The 16,149-nt window shown below is 34.8% G+C and overlaps 1 non-coding gene across 1 annotated transcript; it reads right to left on the bottom strand.

The window, feature by feature from the left end:
* Positions 1-309: 309 nt before the first annotated feature.
* Positions 310-416, bottom strand: LOC111918075 (small nucleolar RNA R71). The gene has a single exon (XR_002859086.1). It is a non-coding gene; the product is annotated as a small nucleolar RNA R71 (small nucleolar RNA).
* Between the last annotated feature and the right edge of the window lie 15,733 nt (positions 417-16,149).

Below are 16,149 nucleotides of genomic sequence, written 5' to 3'. Positions count from 1 at the left end.
CAACCCGTAATTCCCGATACTGCTATCTTTGAGCTTAAGGGACATATCCTTAATGTGCTAAAGGATATTCCATTTTCCGAAAAAGACCATGAAGATGCATATAAGCACCTCGATGAAGTCAATGACATAGCCTACTATTTCAACATTCCTAATGTTCCTTGAGAGACTATCTTGTTAAGAATGCTTCTGCTTACTTTTAAAGGAGCAACTAAAGACTAGTTGAAGGCACTCTCACCTGGCTCAATCACCACTTGGGCACAAATGCGTGAAGAGTTCCTCCAACAATTTTGCCCATCATCTAAAGTTTCTAAATTCAAGAAGGCCATAGCAAACTTTGAGCAACAAGTAGGGGAGTCCTTATACGAGGCTTAGGAAAAATACAAAGGGCTAATAAGAAATTTCCCCCAAAATGATCTAAACAAGCAACAATAAGTCTCTATCTTCTATGATAGGGTGATCGTCACGACAAGGAAACTCCTTGATTTACAAGGAACTTTAACTAATAAGATTCCCGCTGAATTTAAATAATTAATCGAAGAGTTTTCAAAGCATTCATGGGAATATCACAACCCTCGTAACGATGGAACTAGGGAGATCGGGAATGGTACTTCGGAAGATATGGCAACGGTAATGACAATGTTAAGTAGCATGGATAGAAGAATAACCAAGATGGACCAATCAATTCACACGATTCGCATGGGTTGTGAAAAATGGTCCACATTTGACAAAAGATTGCCATTTGGACGAGAACGAGAATAGAAAGGCTCAAGTCTATTACTCAAGTGGAGACCGCTACGATGAAGATTGGAGGAAGACGAAGAAGGAATGGTTGCCTTAAGATGAGTACAAAAAGAAAAAAAAGAAGAGAAATACAGACAAACAGGTTGAGGCTTTTACCAAAAAGAACAACCACAACCTAAAAAGAAAGTTGATTTGGAGTCCATGCTTACTAGGTTCGTGGAGGCTTCAGAAAAACGCCACGATGCAACTGATGCTACTATGAGAAATCACCAAGCTTCCATTAAATACATTCAGACTCAACTTGGTCAATTAACTGCATTGGTTAACGAACGGTTACCACCACCAATTCCCGATAAGACCACCACCACATGTCATGGCCATCGATACTGAAGAAGACATTATTTCTGAGTTTTTAGAAGCCTTGGAAGAAGAGATAAAGCAACCCAAATCACAGCCAAAGTGGATAAAAATCGAAGACAATAATGTTGCTTAATTATCGACCTCACAATGTGAGGCCTCAATCCTCACGACGTGGGCCTGATCTGGGCTAGAAAATTTTGTTGATGTTTAAGCTTATCAACCTCCTTTACCATTTCCCTCTCGAGCCAATGTTTACTCGACGGAGAAAGAGCATATCAAATTTATGAAGCGTGTAAAGGGTATTCCAATTAGTACTCCTTTTATTGAATCCTTGGCACAAGTACCCGAATATGCCAAATTTCGTCAAGATTTACTCGATACTCGCCCACAACTAGAAAATACCTCCAAGGTAGTCCTTAGTCAGTAGAGTTCTAAGGTTATTATGGAAGGGATACCAAGGAAGATAGGAGATCCTTGATGCATTACGCTTCCATGTGAATTTGGAAACAACATGAAGACATGCTTTAGCCGATTCTGGAGCAAGTATAAATATAATGCCTTATTCATTTTATCAGAAGCTCAACCTTCCAGAATTGAAGGCTACTAGAATGACGATTCATATGGCCAACCGTTCAAGTAACTCATCCTCGAGGCATAGTTGAGGACATTTTGGTGAAAATTGGAAAATTTATTTTTCCAAATGATTTTGTAGTGTTAGACATGAAGGAGGATAAGATATCCCAATTATCCTTGGACCTCCATTACTCAATATCGTACGAGCCTTAGCGAATATTCACGAGTCAAAACTTACATTGCGGGTGGGAATAAAGAAATGAATTTTGGAGTGGAAGACAGATTCAAGAGAGATTATGCTCAAAATGAAGTATTCTTTATGGATGAAGAAAATGAGCTTGAGGAGTTGTAAAAATTGATGGAAGAAGAAATTCAAATAATAGATCGAGTCAATCAATTCCTAAGTTCTTTGAGGTCTTTGTTTTTAAAACTCCAAAGTCTCTAATAAGTGAAGAAGGTTTGGTGTCAAGTGATGAAGAAGATGAAGTTACCCAAGATTTGAGACAACTAACTTTGGACAAGGTGGATTTCAAAGCTAGGGAGCTACAAAAAGAAATAGGAGAACTTGAACTTGTTATGAAGAATAAAGAGGTGAAACAGAAACTCAAGGAAGACGATTCTAGATTGAAGAAGGAAAATTCTAAGAAAGCATATATGCGACATCCCCAAATTCACGGCCAAAAAAGACCAATTTGTTTATGCTTTATTTGAAAATCATAGTATATTTTTAAAGAAATATATTGCGGAATTTGTTCTCATAAAACATGATAGATATATTATCAAATCATTTTCGAAGAAATGTATTTTGTTTATATTAAAACTTTGGGATGTCATTGTCAATAGAAACATAAGCATAAACAGACCCTACATTCATTTACACTAGTGATTTAAATCTCCTTTAATCTCTCACTGTAATATTGCTTCGTATCGATACATGTGATACGAATATATTGAGTGGGTCAGGTTTGGGAAACCTAGTGAGTACATAAGGTTTTCAACCTACAATAATGTAATTATTATGTTTAATCATCAATCAATCAACCCAATTACCCATCCTCATTATCTTTTTTATTTCTTAAGGATCTACCCTAAGAATCATCTATTATTCACTTTTTCACTCCTAAGGAATAGGCACAAAGTCCACTGTTGCCTATGGCACAGCTGCCAATAATGTCTATTAGGCGCAGCTGCCAATATTATCATTTAGGTGCAACTGCCAAGATTATGACATTCTCTATTAGGCACAGCTACCGATACTATCCTTTAAGCACAACTGCTAGGATGCTTAGAGTACAACGTAGTTCAAAAACATCTACATGTTGTGGCGCAGCTGACAACATTTATCTATATCATCTTTAATACCGCATCATTTATCTACCCATGTTCTACCCAACATATTCATAGATATAAAATACATATACAAATTAAATCATTTAAAGCATGTATAAATCGTTCATCTACCATAGATATACGGAACACAATTAATATGCACACATAGCATGTAATTTATATTAAATACTTCATATCCATGTGTAAGATGAAAGTAATTATGCACTCACTTGTAGCGTGCTTTGATAGAATCTAATTAGAAACGGTTGGTGGTTTGTAATCATCGGGCTCGGGACGTGGAACGGCTTCAGAAAACGAGAGAGAAATAAAGTAAAAGGCGTAAGGAATGAAAGGGTCTTGATCGCTATTTATAGGTTGTTATGGGCCCATTCACGTCGTGAACTTCCATGAGTCATGCTTTAGCATTCACATGTGTTTTCTAGCCTCGATTAGTGTCCCTGACACGTTTCACGTCGTGAACTTCATGTTCACGTCGTGACTTAAGGCGGCTAGGGTTTCTGCCACGTGCATGCCCTCAGACAGCTACATCTTCGGAATGTCATAACTTTTGCATACGAACTCCGTTTTCAACGTTCTTTATATCTACACGTAGGTGGAGACATATTCTACAACTTTCTTTTAGATCAACAGGGCTAAAAAATAATCTATCATAAAGTCACTTTTTATGATTCTTGGTGTCGTGCCGGTTTTGTCGTGAAACTTCGATAGGTCATAACTTTTTCGTTATAACTCGGATTTCAGCATTCTTTATATCTATGAAAACCTTATGACAAATACTACAGCTTAGTTAAGATTATTTATTCTAAATAATCATTTTATCAAAAAGTCATTTTTGACGCTTATCGTCTCTAAATTGACTAGCCCGAATCTGCGGGCGTTACAATAACTTAGAAAGGTACAAGCATACAAGAAAAGGTGGAGGGAATAAAAGGTGAAAGTGGAGAGCCCGATCTCAACCGATACAACATAGGATGGCATGGAGTCTGGCTCATGAGTCCTTCAAAAGAAGCGCTTCTAAGGAGGAAACCTGAGCTCGGTTTGCGTTTTTCTTTTAGTTTTTGCATTTTTATTAAGTTTTAGGATAAATAATCATCAAAGTCATCTTATTTTAAGATAAGTAAAAATCAAGTGTGGGGTTTGCAATGATAGAGTGATTCATTTTTTTTAGAAAAATAGAGTTTTTGGTCAAAAACCTCATTACCAAGACGTGGGAAGCCCCACAACTTGGTAAAAAAAAATTTCAGATAATTTCAGTCATTTTCAAATTCACGACGTGAGCTATAAAACACCGGGGGGGGGGGGGGGGGGGCGGTTTTGAACACAACCTTCAACATTTGATTCCCATTTTCAATCACGCGCACAAACGAAAGTACCAGTCCCCACATTTGATTTTGGCCCAAATATCTTCTAATTTCTCCTGATTTTGTGTTTCCTCTTTAATTTCGGTAAGATTATTACACTCTAATCTTCTTAATTTTGCAAATTTTATGCATTTAGGGATAGGGTTTATTCATAATGAAATATGTCAAGATTGAAGTCGATTTCTAGTGATGTTTGATTATGTCCGATTGTACATGATGTTCGTGACTCACGACGTGAGATTGGTTCACACAATTTTCTATGATTTTTTTTTCTATTTTTTATCTTTATTTCTTCCCTTGGTCTTGTTTATTGCTTATTTTGTAGAAAATGGCCTCAAGCAGAACAAATGAGTAGTTTCAGTAGACTCATGGAGAGGATGACCTATATTTAACGAAGACATTTACAGGGGACGAGTTTTCTTTCACTTGTAATGGGTGGAAGAATGTATTTTCTATCAGCAAACCTATTTTTAAAGAATTATGTGTGGAGTTTTTCGTGTCGGTATCATTTGAGGATGCTACGGTGGATCGATACTTTGCATAAGCTTTAGTTTTTTGCCTTAAGGACGAATGTCGGGAATGCAGTTTAGCATAATTTTCTTGGAGGATGGGTATTTATGACGAGAATGAACAAGATCTCCAGGTTTTGATATCTTTTTGAGATCGACTACTCGAAAACATTTACCAGGGGTGGGTGGTTATGATTTTTGGACTACCATTGCAAACAGGGCATTCCATTCGAGTGTCTCGCAAGAGAGCCATATCCGGTAACCGATTCATCGACTCCTCCATCGATAGGTTACCTTTTACATCAACCATAAGAATCACGGAGACAAAGTGACAAGTTTAACCTTGTTCTTTTTGTGGTCTATTATTGCACATGTGGTTTTCTGCAATATTCCATACCATCTTACTAGTCAGTTGGGTGGTAAGGCGGTAATATCACGAGCCGGGGGACCTATCACGGGGGGACATTTTGTAACTCGAGTGGCGATGTCTTATGGTCTTTTGAAACCTCGTTTAACTCGTACATTAACATGCAATGCGGGGGACAATCTTTCTTTGGGATATTTGGACTCCATGTATGTTATTGCTAATATGGGCTCGCATTGGAGTATTCTTGCCTATAATGATGGGGAGCAATTCGGGCAACCTAAGCAGCAACCTCGTCAAAGAGGAAGAAGGAATGTGAGGGGGTGAGGTGAGAGAGGTCAACTAGTGCAACAAAATGCACCCATGGGAGGAGGACCATCTCACGATAAGATGATGGCATGTTATTTCGATCAGATGAGTATAAGTATGAACTGGATAGGTGGTACCATGGAAAACATGATCCAACATTTTCACATTGAACAACCACCTAACTTGGGAAATCAATACCCGATTTGCCCTTCATGGAGAGAGTATTGGTCGCGACAAGAAGACGGAGCAAGGACTAGCGGAGCACGAGATGACGAAGATGTAGAATGATTATCCTTTTTATTTTTAGCCATTTTTATTTTCTTTGTTATTTTTGGTGTGTTTTAGCTTTTGAGTTTTTATTTAGTATGTTTTGAAAACTAGTAACCGAATTATGTGATGGTTGTTTTTCTTCTTTCCACAATTTATTTGTTTTGTTGCAGATTTAGTAGCATATCATGAGAGAAAAATGAGAGAATAGAGATAAGAGCGTACGAGAAAAGCCATGTGATTTAGAGTTACGAGTCAAAGCCCATAATTTTTAATAAGTATGGGGTCAATTTCATGAGAGAAAGGAGACTAGAGACGAGGGACGAGTGAAGAAAAATAGAGTCTTAGAAGGGTCTTAATACATTTAGACGTTCAATTGCATTTCACTTGGATAGAAGAATTATTGCAAAACTACAATCTGTGATGACCCAATTCTCATGATGTGAGCCTTTACTCCTCACATCGTGAGCTCTATGTCATGAAGATTCGGACTTTGGTTTATCTCGACACCACTACGCGATTTCTCTTACCACGTCGTGAGCAGTAAAATAGGACATTTTTGTTCTACTCTTTCTAATTTCCAATGTGGTGTATGTTTTCCCACATTGAGATGTTATGCTTTAAAAATCTTATGCACCACACTTTTTGAATATGTATGTTTTTTATTCACATTTGTGCGGTGCATTTACACATGTCTTGAAAGATCAAGTTCCAATCACATACTCAAGGTGTTCAAGTTTTCCACACATGTTCAGAAATCGATTTCGCCACTACTACACCAGGGGAGTTTGTTCCTTTTTCTCCCTTTTATTGATTTTAAATTATGTTATGCATAAAATGAGGGCATTGTATGTAATAATTGTGGGGTAGGGGGTCAAAAAAGTAAATTTCTTGGAATTTAAAATTTTTAAAATAGATTTGAAGTAATAATCTAAAAATTGAATCTAGTGATATATTAAAACTTAAATTGCTAGTGTTGCGTGGGATTATCCAATACGAGCTCAAATGTTTAATTGAGCCAACATATGTTATAGTATATTTATGGCTTCTCATTCCTAGTGAAAAGTCATGAGATATGAAAGATAATCTAGTAGTTTATATGGCATAATAACTTTTGCAGCATGTACTTGAAATCTATCCAAGAGAGCTTATGTGGTCACTACACTTAGACTAATATCCCTAACCAATAAAGGTTGAAGTTAAGCTCCCTTGCTTAAGCATGTAGGATTTGAACGAAAAAAATGAGATATTTAAAAAAAAGGAGAGAGAAAATTAGAAAAAGTTGTAAGAATTTTGGAGCTATCAGAGTATGAAAATCAAAAGATCAAAAATTTTGAAGAAGCAAAAGTTGAAGATAACAAAAATCAAACAAAAAGGTGGTGAATTCTGCGGGCGTTACAATAACTTAGAAATGTACAAGCATACAAGAAAAGGTGGAGGGAATAAAAGGTGCAAGTGGAGAGCTCGATCTCAACCGATACAACGTAGGGTGGCACGGAGTCTGGCTCATGAGTCCTTCAAAAGAAGCGATTCGCAGGAGGAAACCTGAGCTCGGTTTGCGTTTTTCTTTTAGTTTTTGCATTTTTAGTTTTGCATTTTTATTAAGTTTTAGGATAAATAATCATCAAAGTCATCTTATTTTAAGATAAGTAAAAATCAAGTGTGGGGTTTGCAATGATAGAGTGATTCATTTTTTTTTTAGAAAAATAGAGTTTTTGGTCAAAAACCTCATTACCAAGACGTAGGATTAAGCCCCACAACTTTGTAAAACAATTTTTCAGATAATTTCAGTCATTTTCAAATTCACGACGTGAGTTATAAAAACACCGGGGGATGGGGGGTGGCGGTTTTGAACACAACCTTCAACATTTGATTCCCATTTTCAAACACGCGCACAAACGAAAGTACCAGTCCCCACATTTGATTTTGGCCCAAATATCTTCTAATTTCTCTTGATTTTGTGTTTCCTCTTTAATTTCGGTAAGATTATTTCACTCTAATCTTCTTAATTTTTCTATTTTTATGCATTTAGGGTTAGGGTTTATTCATAATGAAATATGTCAAGATTGAAGTCGATTTCTAGTGATGCTTGATTATGTCCGATTGTACATGTTGTTTGCGACTCACGGCGTGAACTTGGTTCACACAATTTTCTGTGATTTTTTGCTATTTTTTATCTTTATTTATTCCCTTGTTCTTGTTTATTGCTTATTTTGCAGAAAATGGCCTCAAGCAGAACAAATGAGTAGTTTCAGTAGACTCATGGAGAGGATGACCTATATTTAACGAAGACATTTACGGGGGACGAGTTTTCTTTCACTTGTAATGGGTGGAAGAATGTATTTTCTATCAGCGAGCCTATTTTTAAAGAATTATGTGTGGAGTTTTTCTTGTCGGTATCATTTGAGGATGCTACGGTGGATCCATACTTTGCACGCGCTTTAGTTTTTCGCCTTAGGGACGAATGTCGGGAATGCAGTTTAGCAGAATTTTCTTGGAGGATGGGTATTTATGATGAGAATGAAACAAGATCTCCAGGTTTTGATATCTTTTTGAGATCGACTGCTCGAAAATATTTACCAGGGGTGAGTGGTTATGATTTTTGGACTACCATTGCAAATAGGGCATTGCATTCGAGTGTCTCGCAAGAGAGCCATATCCGGTCACCGATTCATCGACTCCTCCATCGATAGGTTACCTTTTACATCAACCATAAGAATCATGGAGACAAAGTGACAAGTTTAACCTTGTTCTTTTTGTGGTCTATTATTGCACATGCGGTTTTCTGCAATATTCCATACCATCTTACTAGTCAGTTGGGTCGTAAGGCGGTTATATCACGAGCCGGGAGCCCTATCGCGGGGGGACATTTTGTAACTCGCTTGGCGATGTCTTATGGTCTTTTGAAACCTCGTTTAACTTGTACATTAACAAGAAAGGCAGGGGACGATCTTTCTTTGGGATATTTGGACTCCATGTATGTTATTGTTAATATGGGCTCGCATTGGAGTATTCTTGCAGATAATGATGGGGAGCAATTCGAACAACCTGAGCAGCAGCCTCGTCAAAGAGGAAGAAGGAATGTGAGGGGGTGAGGTGAGACAGGTCAATCGGTGCAACAAAATGCACCCATAGGAGAAGGACCATCTAACGATGAGATGATGGCATGTTATTTTGATCGGATGAGTATAAGTATGAACTGGATAGGTGGTACCATGGAAAACATGATCCAACATTTTCACATTGAACAACCACCTAACTTGGGAAATCAATACCCGATTTGTCCTTCATGGAGCGAGTATTGGTCGCGACAAGGAGACGGAGCAAGGACTAGCGGAGCACGAGATGACGAAGATGTAGAATGATTATCCTTTTTATTTTTAGCCATTTTTATTTTCTTTGTTATTTTTGGTGTGTTTTAGTTTTTGAGATTTTATTTAATATGTTTTGAAAACTACTAACTGAAATATGTGATGGTTGTTTTTCTTCTTTCCACAATTCATTTGTTTTGTTGCAGATTTAGTAGCATATCATGAGAGAAAAATGAGAGAATAGAGATAAGAGCATACGAGAAAAGCCATGTGATTTAGAGTTATGAGTCGAAGCCCATAAATTTTAATAAGTGTGGGGTCAATTTCATGAGAGAAAGTAGACTAGAGACAAGGGAAGAGTCAAGAAAAATAGAGTCTTAGAAGGGTCTTAATACATTTAGACGTTCAATTGCATTTCACTTGGATAGAAGAATTATTGCAAAATTGCAATCTGTGATGACCCAATTCTCACGACGTGAGCCTTTACTCCTCACATCGTGAGCTCTATGTCATGAAGATTCGGACTTTGGTTTATCTCGACACCACTACGCGATTTCTCTTACCACGTCGTGAGCAGTAAAATAGGACATTTTTGTTCTACTCTTTCTAATTTCCAATGTGGTGTATGTTTTCCCACATTGAGATGTTATGCTTTAAAAATCTTATGCACCACACTTTTTGAATATGTATGTTTTTTATTCACATTTGTGCGGTGCATTTACACATGTCTTGAAAGATCAAGTTCCAATCACATACTCAAGGTGTTCAAGTTTTCCACACATGTTCAGAAATCGATCTCGCCACTACTACACCAAGGGAGTTTGTTCCTTTTTCTCCCTTTTATTGATTTTAAATTATGGTATGCATAAAATGAGGGCATTGTATGTAATAACTATGGGGTAGGGGGTCAAAAAAGTAAATTTCTAGGAATTTAAAATTTTTAAAATATATTTGAAGTAATAATCTAAAAATTGAATCTAGTGATATATTAAAACTTAAATTGCTTGTGTTGCGTGGGATGATCCAATACGAGCTCAAATGTTTAATTGAGCCAACATATGTTATAGTATATTTATGGCTTCTCATTCCTAGTGAAAAGTCATGAGATATGAAAGATAATCTAGTAGTTTATATGGCATAATAAGTTTTGCAGCCTGTACTTGAAATCTATCCAGGAAAGCTTATGTGGTCACTACACTTAGACTAATATATCTAACCAATAAAGGTTGAAGTTAAGCTCCCTTGCTTAAGCATGTAGGATTTGAACGAAAAAGTGAGATATTTAAAAAAAAAGAGAGAGAGAAAATTACAAAAAGTTGTAAGAATTTTGGAGCTATCAGAGAATGAAAATCAAAAGATCAAAAATTCTGAAGATGCAAAAGTTGAAGATAACAAAAATCAAACAAAAAGGTGGTGAATTCAAAGAAATCAAAGAGTAAATATCACAGAAGTGAAGAATTCCAAGAGCTCCATTGTGCTATTAAAGTTGTAATTTTTCTAGATTATGTATGCTTGGGTAGCTTAACCGAAAATACCTTGAGGTTAAGAAAGATTTCTAAGGATGGATTCGAGGGTTGCAAAAATGAGTGTCGTAGAAGCTAAGGGGTGAAGGTTCATAAGGATTGTGATTATTTAGGATTGGGAAGTTATTAGGAATCTTAAACACAAATATGCACATTGAGGTCTTGGTATAATGGCTGAGTTCAAAATGGATTGTCTTATTTGATATTGGTAATGAAAGTTTAACTTGAAATGAATTAGTTTTGCTTGAGGGCAAGCAAAAAACAAGTGTGGGGTATTTTGATATTGCTATATTTATACACATTTTAGACAATATTTTACTACATTTTAAATAATATTTTGGTTAATTGCAAAGATATATGATAGCTATTGAATTAAATTGTATTTTTCAGCCAATTGGAACACTCTTGAAGACTATGGACCAGAATTGACGAGAATTGGAACTTTGGAGGATTGCAGATTTAAAGAAGGAAATTTCAGCAAAAAACCCAATTCACAACGTGGCACTCAACCTCACGATGTGAGGAGGGTATTCTAGAAGATCAGCATACGGGAAGTCAGAGTGCTTATTCAATATGGATAACTACTGAGCTCACGACGTGAGACATCAATTCTCACGACGCGAGCAACGACTTTTCCAAAACTATAAATATTCCTTCACTCTTACGATTTTGGAAGGCTTTTGGAGAGTTTTCTGGAGGAGAATTATTTTGAGAAACCGATTTTAGGGTCCAGAAAGTGCCCAAAATTAACATCCTTTTGAATGAGAATTACTTAGAGATCAAGAGATTGAGGAACACATCATCATAATGGGTTGGTTTACTTTAATTATATCAATTTCTATTGAGATTGTGTCTATGTTTTCAACCATGAGTAGCTGACTTTAGTTTCTTTCGTTTAGCTAGATGATACTTTAACTCTATGGTTTAGTTATCTAATTTATGGATTTTAATAGTTGGTTTTATGCTTGTGTTTGAATATCATTACCTAGCATGTTAATATTTACGACTTTGATTGTTTTAAATCAGGTTATGTGTAGCTTGGTGACCATTAAATTACATCAACTTGTTACTTAGTAGTTTAGTGACTATTAAATTGCTAGAGCTAGGATCTACCAAATATTAGATAATAAATAAAAGTAACTAATTAGTTGTGCTGAAGAACATAAATTATGACCATAATTGTGTTTGCTTAGATAAATTTTACATAGTCCATCTATAATTAATAACTAATTTTGTGTTTTGTTTATGTATGATCATATAAGGTTGTTCATGAATTGGTAATAATATTAGTAAATTTGGACTTAAATTGCAAATTACATAATAAATGGTGACCAACCTTAAAAATTCATAATTGGTAGTTAACAATAGAGGACAAGTGGACTCGAACTAAACGGAATTATTTTTAGAATATTGATTAAAACTATTAGTTAATTGTTTAAGTTTGTCTGAACTTGTAAAATCCGATAGAAAAACCATTTTTAACTTGTGCTTGTTTTTAGATTACTATATTAGTAGTTAGGTTAGTAAATTAAATTCGTTCACTGAGTTCGATACCCGACTGTTAGTGCTATATTATTTGCGAGAATATACACTACCTTAAGTCATAATAGTTAGTTAGATAGTTGGTTAAAACTAGTGTAGGAAATTACGCATCAATTTGCTAAAAAAATGGGCCTCTTAAAAAACAAGGCCCTGTGGCACAGACCCATGTTATCCCCCTTACCACCGGCTAGGCATGCACAAAAAAACCGGTTCAAGATCCGAATCGGTCAAAGAACCGGTAAACCGGTTTACGCTGAACCGATCCACAGTGAACCGAACCACCGGTTTACACCCGTTCGAGATTTTAGTCGTTGAAACCGGTTTAGAACCAGTTTATATCGTGTGAACCGGTTTGGAATCGAACCGAACCGGTTTAGAACCGGTGTAACCGGTTTAGATAGGTTTGACTAATTTTTTGAGTGAACCGGTTTGAGACTGAACCGGTTTTGCTTGACTAGGGAGTGAACCGAACCAGTTTACTGAACCGGTTCAGTTTAAAAAAAAACGGTTTGTTCACCCCTGCCACCGGCTTTGGTTTGGAATCATTTTTCATTACATTATTCAATTAGATTTTTCCTTGGCCCGGTTAGAATTTTTAATCTATAAACTAACACAAACAAGATCATTTTCATGTTCGTCTACCAAACAAACAAACAAAAAAACATACATAAATGAATATACGAATGAATTTTTTTGCTCATGTTCGTTCACGTAACACGTTACCTTATTCAAGTCTACTCATTTACATTCGTTAAAATGCTAAATGATAATAAACGAACGAACATGACAATCAAAGATAAACAAACACTAATATATATATATATATATATATATATATATATATATATATATATATATATATATATATATATATATATATATATAGTGAGAGAGAGAGAGAGAGAGAGAGAGAGAAAAGTTCTTTTGAAAACTAAAAGATTAGTGAGAACTTGAGAACATCTAATCCGGTCGTCATTTTTCAAAACCAAAACCACCAATATTAACGAAATGCATTAGCAGTATATATATATATACATATATATATATATATATATATATATATATATATATATATATATATATATATATATATATATATATATATATATATATATATATATAAACATTTTTTTTGAAAATAAAAGTTCGTCAAATTTTTTTTTAGCCTGGAGATGGCTTTAATGCTGCATTTCATTAATATTAATGGTTTTGATTTGATAAATGATGTTTGGATTAGTAGTTCTTAAGTTCTCACACATATTTTGGTTTTCAAAAGAATTTCCGTCTCTCTCTCTCTCTCTCTCTCTCTCTCTCTCTCTCTCTCTCTCTCTCTCTCTCTCTCTCTCTCTCTCTCTCTCTCTCTCTCTCTCTCTATATATATATATATATATATATATATATATATATATATATATATATATATATATATATATATATATATATATATATATATATATATATATATATTGTTCGTTTAATTAAACCAACAAAAATTATATCAATGTCCGTTCATTTATTAGGTAAACGAAATTCAAGTTGAACAATTATTAAAAAATCCACTTATCGTTCCTTTATGGTCCTAAAAATACTATTAATTCATACTTTTCCTTTACAAATCCATGATAAATCACATAAAACTTTAGATAGTTGTATGGAAAAGCTAATATTCAATTAGAGCACGTTTCTACGTGAATGATTGAAAAAGGAGCCCCCACTCCAAACCTGATTGAAAGAAAATGGACTTTCTTCGATGTCTATTTTTGACGATTCTCTATTGCTTTTGATCCAAGTTTTGACCAATTGATAAATAATGAAAAACTAAGTGATTGAGCAAAATATTGAAATAAATCCCTAAATTTTATCATTCTATCATGTTGGTTTATAAACATCAGAGTAAATTACACAATGATTTTTGTAGTTTTGGGGTATTCTATACAATTCTTCTCTAATTTTTTTTAAAGTGCTCATATTATGTGTTGTGGTTGAAAATGTATGACTAACATCTATTAAAGGATTCGAAGTAAACATGCTCCTTAAGATTTTGGATTAGATCTTTGATAAGATTTTGGTCAACATTACGAAGCATATAACATTAATTTACTATTCTATCTTTTATTCTTATGTATAATTCAGGTGTTGAAAACATTAGTAAAGACTCTTTCAACTCGCTATTTCCTGAAAAAACGCACATAAGAAGATTTGGAAATCCTGGATTTCAAGCGTAACAGTCAAGATACGGCCCCGAATTTCCAGCATAACGGTCAAGAAAAGATAATGCCAAGATTCTAGGGATTTAGCTTAGGAGCCTTATGTATAAATAGCGAGGTGTACACTCGGAAAACACACATGTAAACACACATGACACGGTCGCTACTGATAACACACACAACCTCTTGTTCTCTCACTCTCTATAAGCTTTGTAAACATTTTGTACTCGTTAGATTATTCTATTAAAACATCAAAGGTAGCCCAAATATTTTCAGCTCCCGAGGTTTTATGCTGGAGATCTTAGGAAAGATCAAGGGTTTTCCTCGTATATCATGTGTTGCGTCTTGAATATTTGCTTTTTTATGTTTCAAAACATCTTTAATCTTTTTCTTATCTTCAACATGTTTGTATTTTTTATGAATTTTAATATATTTAAATCATATGAAATCTTTTAAGGATCTTAAACATCTCTATGGTTTTACATATCTTGAAGATTTTGGGATTTTTCCAACATATTATAAACATTTTACATTCCTTGTTCGTTTCCAACAATAAAATATTTACAATATGTTTTGCTCTGCTTTCTAGATATCGTTGAAATTATCAATATATCAAGCATGTAAAGAATTTAAAATACTTATATGCATTTTTATTTTATCTTTAAGATCTTGATTGTTCGTCAAGATCTTCGGCAACTTTAAGATCTTGATTGTTCGTCAAGATCTTCGGCAACTTTAAGATCTTGATAGATCTTCAACATCTTAAACAGTTTTACAGTTTTTCTTCCTTAAACCGTTAAACAAAACATTACGCCTCTCATTCTAATTTGGTTACAAAATTATTTTGTAGATTTTTTACCAAAACAATTTGACGCCCACCATGGGGCAAGTAGTGTATTGATTTTATAAAAAATAGTTATTCAAATAATTTTTTAATTTTTAACTTTTTCAACAATCTCGACTTTACCAAAATCTTGGATAAGATCTTGGTCTGCATTCCTAGTATCTCCGCTTGAACCAGTCTCCATCTTTAACCTGTTGTTAACCCTTTGAAGAAAAATCTAGATGTTACAGGAAAGACATGTCTAAGAACAAGGGCGACATCATGGTTCAAGATCTTGAAATAGTCGATGAACTCAGAGATTTTGCCATGATCTAGATAGACGCTCATCAACAAAGTGTTAATAGATTATACAACATGGACATCTGACTAAGAAGATTCCAGATTCAAAAGTTAGCAAAGGGGCATACTGGCTACCCATCTTAGATGGTAAGATCTTACTAAGATCTTGGAATTCCTTACATATTAAATCTTATTCCATGTAAGTGAACATCTTGATAAGAAGTCACATGGGTATACGTTCTTCCTTGAATATCTTTTATTATTCATTTCTTTATTATTGAATCTTAATACTAACTGAAGCATTGAAGGGGCACTGACTGAGTCAACACCTACCTCTCATGAGATTTCTATTATGTAGACAAGAAGACCAAAATCTTACCCAATATCTTGCTAAAGATCTTGGTTAAGTTTACACACATAGAGGCTGATCACATCTCCTACATTTTAGGGTATCAAAATCCCCTCTAAGGTTTATAGATATTCATCTTTCTTGAAGAGATTAGGACCGCACGTTATCTAAGATTAGATATAGGATTAGTGGATCAATATGTTGAAGGTGTATTGTCAATCTCCTTGTTACTAGCCACATCTTAGATATATGATAAATTT

Source organism: Lactuca sativa, chromosome 9, assembly GCF_002870075.4.
Source record: "Lactuca sativa cultivar Salinas chromosome 9, Lsat_Salinas_v11, whole genome shotgun sequence".
Taxonomy (NCBI): Eukaryota; Viridiplantae; Streptophyta; class Magnoliopsida; order Asterales; family Asteraceae; genus Lactuca; species Lactuca sativa.
Note: the sequence above shows the minus strand (reverse complement) of the source record. Positions and strands in the feature narration are given on the sequence as shown.